This window comes from Plutella xylostella, chromosome 15 (assembly GCF_932276165.1).
Source record: "Plutella xylostella chromosome 15, ilPluXylo3.1, whole genome shotgun sequence".
Taxonomy (NCBI): Eukaryota; Metazoa; Arthropoda; class Insecta; order Lepidoptera; family Plutellidae; genus Plutella; species Plutella xylostella.
Window position 1 is genome coordinate 4965026 of NC_063995.1, and position 10646 is coordinate 4975671.

The following is a 10646-nucleotide window of genomic DNA, read 5'->3' on the forward strand; positions in this document are numbered from 1 at the left end:
GTGCACATGCCGGCACATTGCCTAGGTGCAGTAAAGAAAACACGACGTCAGTGACCGTTGTGTGCGTGTGAGGGCACACTTTTTTCTGTATGAAAACTTATTGCTGTGTGAAAAAAAGGTACTCTGGGTGCACATATAACTTTGAAATCGTGCCAAATAAAGCACAACAAGATGGTCTTCATACAAACTCTAGGTAAAACAGGACTGCATTGACCGTTGTTGAAATAATGAGAAAAAGAGCGGGGACTGCATTCGACGTTGTGATTTTTTTGTAAAAGTGTGGAGTACGTCAAATGTGGTCAGTGTCCGTCAGTGGGTTAAATAAGTACTTACGGCAGTACGACTTTATTTCAATTAAACATCTTTCCTGTTAACTAACGACATACATTCTTTTTAGGGCAGACTTTGAATCATGTGTGTGACTGATGGTTTCCCACTTTGTAATGAGTAGGTACTGAAACATTGTAAGTACCAGGAAATAAAGAAGGAAAAACAGGGAGGAGTGACAGTCGAGTATACATAGAATCTACAATGTACCCAATAGTTTAGCTTTCACATACCCAGGACTAGTGGAGGTTAATATAACATATAGCTAAAAAACATAGCAAGTGATTTGCTCGCAACGAATAGCATTCGCTTTATGAACGCGCAAATGCTGCTATAATTATAACGCGACGCGCCCTCGCGATCTTAGCTCGCAAAATTGGACAACGTCTGCCCGCGGCCGTTGCCACGACGCTACTGCTAGAAATAGCGGAGCGGCTCCGCTATTTCTCGCAGCCGCGAGACGTGGCGCGCGATAACCGCGCAGGCGATATTCACTTGCTTTGTAGCGTCTCGCTCTCTCAACGGTGCAACGTCGCGCGACTCGCGTGTGAGAGAGCGAGATGCTGCGAAGCTGCAAGCTTCACTACGCAATAGCGCTCCGCTATCTGCTGAAATTAGCTCCGCAGACTCCGCAGTCGCGATTTGGCAACGGCCACGGGTGGCCGCTATGCTAATTGTGCCTCGCGCAACGTTACGAATTACGATCGCGTTGTTTGTTTTGTTGCATTTGCGTGCTGTAAATAAATATTTGTTAATATACATAATAATAAATAGTTTAAATAGTAACGTATTAAAATAGGTATAGTGTTTATTTAGGTTTAGTGTAAAATTGAAAATAAATAGTGTTTGTGTAAGTGTAAATAGGTACTTTCTAACGGACAATTTGGTTCTGAGGACAATTTCGTATTTTAAATGTTTTGTGATTGTGTGTGATTGAACTTTGACTGGACAATTTACCTATCTTTACTTTACGTGTGTTTTCGTAAGTGGATGAAACATTGAAAGGATATTACTTTGTGGTTTTAAAGTGTTTTGTGTAAATAGTTATTGCAATTAAAGAACGTTTGACAATAATTCATAAAAATGAAGAGAAACAGTGATGTGCCATTATGGAAACAGTGATGTGCCATTATAGACAGTCCTAAGCCTGTAAAGTATGAAGGAAAGTTCATTGGTTTTTTCATAAATTTTTTTTTTCATCAATTTTTTTTTCATCAATTTTTTTTTTGCTCTTCAATATCGTTATAACGTAGCGGATTAAATAACCTGCTATAAATGTGTAACATAGCGTCTGTAGCGTGTTATCAAAATGTAGCCGTTTTTCCCACCACTACCCAGGACCCACCAAAACGAATATTTTTTACCCTAGGTACTCTGTCAGCTCTACAATATAAAAGGTATTTCAATTTAATGAGAAAAATCATAAGTTCAGACAGCGATATGTTTGCTGAATTTACTTATTTTATAATTAAAACCGTCTATCTGCCTAAAATGATAAAACATGGAGCTTATCTAAGTAAATTTTACATTAAAAAAAAATTTAACCACAAAAAAAGAGTTAAAGATTTTGTTTAAACCCAACGACACGTCTGGTGTACTTTTAACACCTCAGTGTATAAATTTCCCTTTACAGGACGTTAACAACAGGTAACAAAGGTTTCATACATATTCAGAAGGCACGGAGCCGGCAGTCACGCCCTTGACCCCACTTGCAGCAAGTCACAACACTTGCTGGGTCTAACTTGTACATGAAATGCTTAAATGTTTTTACTTTTAACAATAATAATAATTACAATAATAATATGTGGGGACAATTCTGCACACGGCCATCCAACCCCAAGCTAGGTAGATCCTGGAATATTAGACAGCTGATATATCTACACAGATACTTGGATCCTATGGACAACTTAACATGGTGAGTTTATTTATAGCCGACGTCCTGAGAAAAAACACCGATAGATAGGGATGCATCCCTGAAACCACTTTCAAAAGTTTTCTGTAGACCTAACAAGGAAAATTCGTGTGTATTTTATATTTTTTTATTATATTGTTAACGTATAAAAAACCTTATTATTTAAAGCGTAGCAATTACACAAAGCTTCAGTTACAGCACAAATGAGTGATACACAGCAGTAGACGAGCAGCTAGACTGCTCGTAGCCGCCCTTGAACCCGGGGCGAGTCACCGTTACGGCACCCGGTGAAATCACCTGACCTACTTCCTTGTCGAGGTGCTGCACTAGCTTGTTATCAATATTAGGTTTTTAAGTGTGTCTTCGATAGTTTTGTACGGTACGTAGGTTTTAATAAAAAAAAAAACAACTTAAAAACCTGAAAGTTTGTATTACTATCATTAATCGATAGTTTTGTAGGGTACGGTAGTTACATTCATGGGTTACGTTTTTGATCTAAAAAAACATTGTAATTCTCTGAAAGTTCGTTATTAAAGTCATATTTTTTTAAAGCCTCTGACTACCCCTTCGGGGATTATATACAGTCGGGGCCCAAGTTGGTACCTCTACTTATGTAATTTTCTAAAATGAATTTGATAATATTAATAAGTACTTACTTACGTTTCATTATAAACAGACAGGAGTTAGCTCTTCAGCTTTATTTCACAATTTGAAACCGATTCCAATCTTCAGGAATGTAAAATCAAAAACCAAAGTGCCTAACGCATGATTTGCGAGTCAGTGACCGCTGCAATAACAATAAAATGAAATTTCACGAAGCCACCGCTGCTGCCTGGTTACTCACGAATAGGGCGTAATAAAGGTCTGCAGGATTTAGTCACCCTTACACTAAACAATGGCTTCGTCATTTCTACGGAAAGCAGCCTGAAGGTCACCGTATCACACGACATTCGTCGTTACGTGGCGTGTACACAAAGAGATAGCTCGCTTTGTGCTGCACTCCAATGTACCCTATTGTTTGTTCCCTATAAGGTTTCGAATCATGATTTATGGTGTAAAAAGTCCAAACCCATGGGAAAGATAAGGAAAGGAATGTGAAGATGAGGAAGGTCAAAATAGCAGTTTTGGTTTTACACAGTATGACAGTACCAGCTTGCTATTACTTAATTACTGAAATCTTTTTTCAAGCACGCCAATGTAGAGTCATCGTTAGCTCACCACTAGTCAAAAAGACTTGGAAAATCAGGAGCTCATAACGTCACCGTATCATATGTTTGATACACGACACACTTGTTACGGGTGAACAAATTTTAAAACATTTCCTTTCATTTCAAGCATAATTTCTATTGCATAATATTCTAATTGTCAACAGGGACAACCAAATGTTTACGTATATCTGCAGGAATAGGTTACTTGAGTTATCTCTAGGGTGCAGCAAGTTGTAAACTGGCAAGGGCGAGGGCATCCAACAGATATACTGTGACTATGACAAGCGATGCCAGCACATGATGCATTCCTACCCAAATGTGACCAACAGCCTTGACAATTTTCAGCAAACACGAAGAAAATGTAACCTTGCTGTAAGCCGCAGTAGTCAAGGCTGATATTTATATAAAAAAAACTTAATGAAGAATGAAGAAAGCATAATAAGAAATTTTGATGAAACAACTTTTCAGCGAAGTCATAAGCTTCCAGAAACCAATATTTTAACCGTAAAATTACCGATAGTCGTAATATAGCGATCTGATATGAATTATGTTAAACGAAGGCTTTCGGAGAAGCCTCACTGACTCACGAGCGAAGCACGCATATTGTACGCTATTAGAAGTATAGCGTTCTTTGTACCATAGTAAAGTGTTTCCTAATTAATGTTGACTTGTAGAGGTTACGATTTACCTATACGTCATAGCTAATACTTAAGAATCTGTGTAAGAATAAAGTGTCTGGCTACAAAATTCCAGTCACTAGTCTGGCTAAGTAAAGTGAATTAAAGAACAAATTATTGATGAGAAAAACTATATCAATGTAATTAATTAGATAAATAATGGCATCAACACCCGTGCGTGGTTTATATTTATGTACTTAAGTAATACCTTTAAGGCCCGGTACAGGGTGACGTGCCGCGCCAAATTTGGGTTTTCAATGCTCTTCACACAGCACACGCAGTGACACGCACACATGTAAGTTTGCACAGTGGGTCATAAACTTTTACTCACCAACTTTATTGACAATTATTTTCAAGTAGTGATTTGAGGGTAAGTATAATTTTTAATTACACTGGTAAGCACCAGGAAAGAGTAGAAATTAATAGGGGTGCCACTTTTCTCCATACTCGGAACCGCGTGTTTTTTTTAAACTATACAAGGCCAGAACTCAGAACGCACCCATAGTGTACTAGCACTGTATAGTTTCAAGTGAAAAAAAATATTATTTTACTTGAAAATATACACTGTTTGTGCGTACTAATCGCGTATACTTTCAAGTTGGGATTTACTGAATCGTTCTTGAAAATATACATTGCTATTACGCACATTGCTTGATTGGCGTACTTGTCGCATATAATTTATACCTACATGCTGATTCTGATTTACTTAACTATTTCGGTAAATGTACATGACTACAATTTACTTGTTCTGCCTGTCATACCTATAGAAAGTTAATAAATAAAGATTAACAAACTCTAATTTAATTGATATTAACAGCCATTATACTTGCAAGTAAGAATACTAATATCTTATTATTTATATGAATTAAGAGTAATACCTACTACACTCACGAGAAATAAAAAAGTTCCAGTGACGATAGCTCCTGAACCAAAAAGACTAGCTTAATGACGCCGCGCCGTCGGCAATATTAAAGTACATTTAACAACGCATCAAAATATTATTATAACCAACTAAAAACGTAAATTTTGATCAAATTCTAAATGAAATGTTTTTAAAATTGGGGTCATTTGGTGTTGACATTTTGCAACTTGGACTTATTGATTGCTCGTGAGTGTATTAGGTACCCTATAAACCTATTAGAGACATATTTTTCATCAAGTTTTTCATCAAGCCTACCCTGTCTATCTATGGGTATTAAATATAAAAACCTACTAGCTGGTAACTAATCACGTATAGTTTCAAGTGCTCCCATTGCCGCTTGGCACTTGAAAATATACACAATTAGTACGCAGTGGTAACGGCTGCAGTATATTTTCAAGCCATAATTTTGGCCCAACTTACTTGAAAATATACGCTATTAGTGCGTAATGGCCTTGTATACTTTCAAGTAAATCATGGCACCATTTTAATTTGAAACTATACGTGAGCAGTCCCACCCTCTGCGTTCTGGCCTTGTATAGTTTCAAAACACGCCTCGGAACCCGATTACCTTTCTAAAAAAATGTAGTATTTACTTACTTGTAGAAAGGTAACTACAGGTATTAAAGTGTAGATACTAAGGGTATACTAAGCCGAAAGGGGATGACTCAAGGGGTCATTCTGAACAACTTTTGTTCTACGAGTTTTGCAAATTCGCGAAAAAAAATATTCGTTTTCCATGGTAAAAAGTCACGTGTCATCAAAGTTTCTATGAAAAAGATTTTTTTTGTTAATTTTTAAAACTCGTAGAACAAAAGTTCAGAATGAACCCCTGTCTCACTTGTTTTTACCCGACTGCCGAAGGAGGAGTGTAATATTATTCGATTGTATGTATGTATGTTTGTAAGTATATTTTTTGGTAGCCGAATAATATTTTATTTTATTTTTAGGGTTTCGTACCTCAAAAGGCAAAAAGCAACAGACCTCGTTGTTGTCCGTCTGTCTGACTGACTGTCTGTCACCGCCCTTTTTCTCAGAAACGGGTAAAGATATCAAGCTGATATTTTGCATAGATATGGGGAGTACCCCAAAAAATATTGGGGTACTCCCTCTCCCATACAAGTAAATTGGGGCTGATATTTTTTCCGGTTATTTTGATGGTGTAGGTAGGGTATCGTTGAACAGGTCTTTTAATATAATAGGTATAAAAAAGGTTAAAATATTATTATTTTGCTTTTACCCTTAAATTTGGGGACCACACCATAGACAAATCCTAAATAAAAAATGATTTCAATAGATGGCGTGTTTTTATGTTGGGTTACTCAGAATAAGAAGTGATGATATCTCAGAATAATAATGGTCAATGGTGCTATTCCGCTGAGCACTGAAACCGGTGGGACACAAGTGAAAAGTGGTCATGGAAATGCACTAGGGTAGACCCTGCTCCTAGAACAAGGCATGAGTTTGTGATTTGTGTGCGAGGATGGAAACTTTGAATATTTTCTTGTTTTTTTATTATTGATGCAATAACATATAGTATTTTTTCTGAGTTACCAACCGAAGTCACCCCGTGACAGGGTGACTAGATAGGTACTTCTGCAAATTACACCATCTATCGTTGGTTTTTTTAGTAACTACTGTCTATAGAAGAAATTCCGTCATTGTCAATTTTACGTTACGAATGAATTTAGTAAACCCAGTAAACCTAACTAATCCAGAGGAAACCTAAAATATCTTTCTGTCTCTCTGAAAAACATACTTAATAGCTCAAACTCGATGCTTTTAGCTATTAACATCTTTGAAATAAAATTCAGTCACCACCTTGTTACTGCCCTCATCAGATCCTCACGAGACCATACCTCAACCAGCACCATGAGACTGTGTTTTTGAATCCTAATCTAATGTTCCTACGTTTTGTCATCACTTAGATCCATTCGCTTCCAGCTCCTCATCGGTACTTTACGAGACTGTAATGTCACGCGAGAACATTGCCCACTATCTAATTTAATTTAATGTATTGAATATAGTGTAAGAATTATGCTTCCTCAATTTCAAATCAAATTATGTTGGTGTCATAAAAGTTGAAAAAGTGCAATGACAACCAATGTGCAGTGATTTTGTATCTGTACACGAAAATATCGCGAGCTGTCAGTGCTGCCTAAACCGACGTGACCCTTCTTTGGAGGCCAGCGGCCGACTGAGTCAAACGTCGCTTGTGTTTATGATTTTATAACACATAAAGCCGCCATAGATATTTGTATGAAGATTTGAGGGAAAAAAATTGCTCAAGTTTGTTATTAATTTACACAAAATAGGTGTGTGTTTATTTAAAAACAAGGTATTTAGCGCCTAGTCCAAGCATTTATCTTTATAATTTGATAAGAATCATGTGAAAATTCTTTATAATTACGACACAGTTGTTACAATACGGGAGTATCATTTCCTGGTTTTTCGTGATATTCTGAATTTATTTTACAGTTATCCATAATCATTTACTTAAATTCGAATGATTCAGCACCTAGCTAGACTCTTCGGCTACCTGTGTGATTTTTTTCAAGGCTGTAGAGCATCGTTTACTACATAATTCTATGACAATGCCAACCCTCGATTCCCTATTGCAGACCCTTAAGCATAATATGTTTATTATAAGTACATAATTATATGTAAGAATATTATGGAACGGCTTGAAGCTTGCTCGCATTGTGCACCTAACAACAATATTATATTATTATGTAAAAACATAGCACGTACGTCTACCGGACCAAAACGCTGATTGCCCTGATGGTACTTAAAGTACCTAGTTACAATGATATACATATCGTCGCAGTCGTAGAACAATGACGGATCTGCAAAACAGCAACTTTACAGGAGAGCCAGTTAAAGTTTTTAAACAACGTTTTGTTCGATAAAATGAAAACGGCTGAAGCAATTCATTTGAAATTTGGTCACATTATTATACGAATGGACTTTTGCAATATAGCCTGTATAATTAGTCTGTAATAAGTCTAGGTTTCCTGAAAAATCAGATAGGTCATTGTTCTATGTATCCCACTATATCGCATTATATGATACGTCGTTTTTTTACGGACTTTTATTGCGTATCTAATGGCGTATTATACTTTTCATCGTTGTTTTAGGGAATATATGGAAAAATTCAAAGACGGATCTTTAAATAACCTATTTAGGAGGGTGCTGATTGCGCTATATTATTTTTTGTTTAGGTCCTAATTTTTTTACAAAAATCAATTATTTTATAAAATGTTTTTTGAAGACCCCATTGTGTCCAAGCATCAGTCAATAATCATCCAATGCTAAACATAGGCCTCTCCCAAGGAGCTCCACAACACTCGGTCCTCGGGCTTCCTCATCCAGCCACTACTGGCTACCAGCCTACGGTTTTCCTTATTTGTGACTCGAGAATTCGTCGACCCCAACGGTTATCGGTTCTTCGGCAGATATAGCCAGCCCACTGCCACATCAGCTTGCACATTTTGACAGCTATGTCGGTAACCTTAGTCCTCTGTCGGATACCCTCATTTCTGATACGATCCAGCAGAGAAACCCCAAGCATAGCACGCTGAGCTACTTTAAATCGGTGGACCAGTACTACCGTCAGTGCCCACCTATCTGCCTCATACGTCATCACTAGCAAGATGCACTGGTTTAAGAAGACTTTTGTCTTCAGGCTCTAATGATAAAAGTCTTCTTCTCTGATCAGGGATGGCCGAGGAGAATATGTGACGGACTTTCCCAACTCAATTGTGAAATTTGTGACCCTTTGCTGGGCAAAGATCTCTTCCTGGGTCTTCCAGCTATCCCTGTTCATGGCCTCTTCATTCCAGTTCCTACTAAACACGTCTAAGTCATCCCGTTATCTTCTTCTGGGTCTGCCCCTGTGCCGGCGGCCGTTATCGGCTACCCATTTGGTAGCATTTTTACCCTACCTATCCGGCTGCATACGAAATACTACTCACTTCAGTTTGGCGGTCTTAGCACCCACGACGAAGGACGCTATCTCGCCCAAATAAATTACTCATTGACATATTGTATTTCCTGCCTATCTACCTCAACCCTACGTTTCGTGCTGTTGGTCATGTCTGTTGTCTTCGAACGGTTCACCTTTAGTCCAACTTCAAGGCTTGCCGTGGATAGCTCTCGCAACATTTGTTGGAGCTCGGGCGTTGAGTGGGAGAATAGGGCAATATCGTCCGCAAAACCGAGGTTTTGTCTATTTTTTACTTCCGAAATTGATGTCCTTGAACTCCCAGGACTGTGTCAACTTCTTGAAGACTTCTTTGAGGAAAATTGTAAAGCGTGTACAGCGAGGGTCGCCTTGTATGACACCCTTTTCAATCGGAAACGTTGGACCAGTACCAGGTTTTTCCAATTTCACGTTGGCTGAGCTGTTTATGTAGATAGTACCAACGAGTTCGATGAAGGTTGGATGAATTTTGTGGTGTTAATTAAGGGCGGAAAGTATTGCTTGATGGTAGATACTGTCGGAACTACTCGAAACCTTTTGTATAGTCAATAAATATATGGTAAAGTGGTGTGTTAAGCTCTATGAATTTTTCCTGAAATTAATACGTGAATAAAGTGGGCTCACCTATTTTTAAGAGGAAAAGCCCCAGTATGAATCGAGTGCTGGTGATTGTGAAACAGCTGAGGAAAATTATCATCCCCAAGCAGTTCAAGATGATCCTTACATAGCTACGGATAAGATGATACCAATTTCCTTAATTATTTACTGCCCGCAAACAGTAAATTCACTGCTGTCCGATCACGTTGACTCCCCCGCGATGCCATTCACCCCTAGAACTAGAGAATTTACTGATTGTGGTCAGTCAATGAAGAAAATTGCTGTCATCTTATCCGTAGCCATGTAAGGATCCTCTCAAACTGCTTCGCGATTGTCATTATCCTCAGCTGTTTGACAATCACCAGCATTCGGTTGATGCTAGGACTTTCCCTTTGCAGTTGATGTAACTGTTAACTGTTGAGGTAGCTGTTAATACAGAAATTTAATGTTTGATGTGGATTCTGCGGCTGACTTCGTTTGTATGTTTGGTAACTCATGCTAATGGCTAGAAAAACATAATTCCAAACCTACCCGCATGGTACCGTGCCCCCATCGTCACCTGCCTCTGGCAGTAGAGTTGATGAACAAAAAAAGTACTTAATTACATAATTTTACATTGTTTTTTAGCACATAGTTTTAAAAACATAATAAATTAGCAAAAATATACTGAAAAATCATAAATTTATTTATTTTCCATTGAAAATACGTAATATTAGGAAAGAACAACGACGTATCCTAAAATAATTCCAAAGAATAACGACGGTTATCTACACACGTCTACCACTTATCCATAAAACAATGACGGTATATACAAAACACCAATAGTTAGGACAAAGAACATAGTCGCATTTGAAATACCGTCACTAAATTTAACAAACAAACAATATTGTTTTTTTAATACACCGTACCTAATTATAACTAACTTCTCAATGATTTTAGCGAAAACTAGGGCTTTTATTTTTTTTAAACAAAGTTCCAAGAATAACGACGGATTTAAGAGACCGTCTTTGTTCTATGGGAGAAG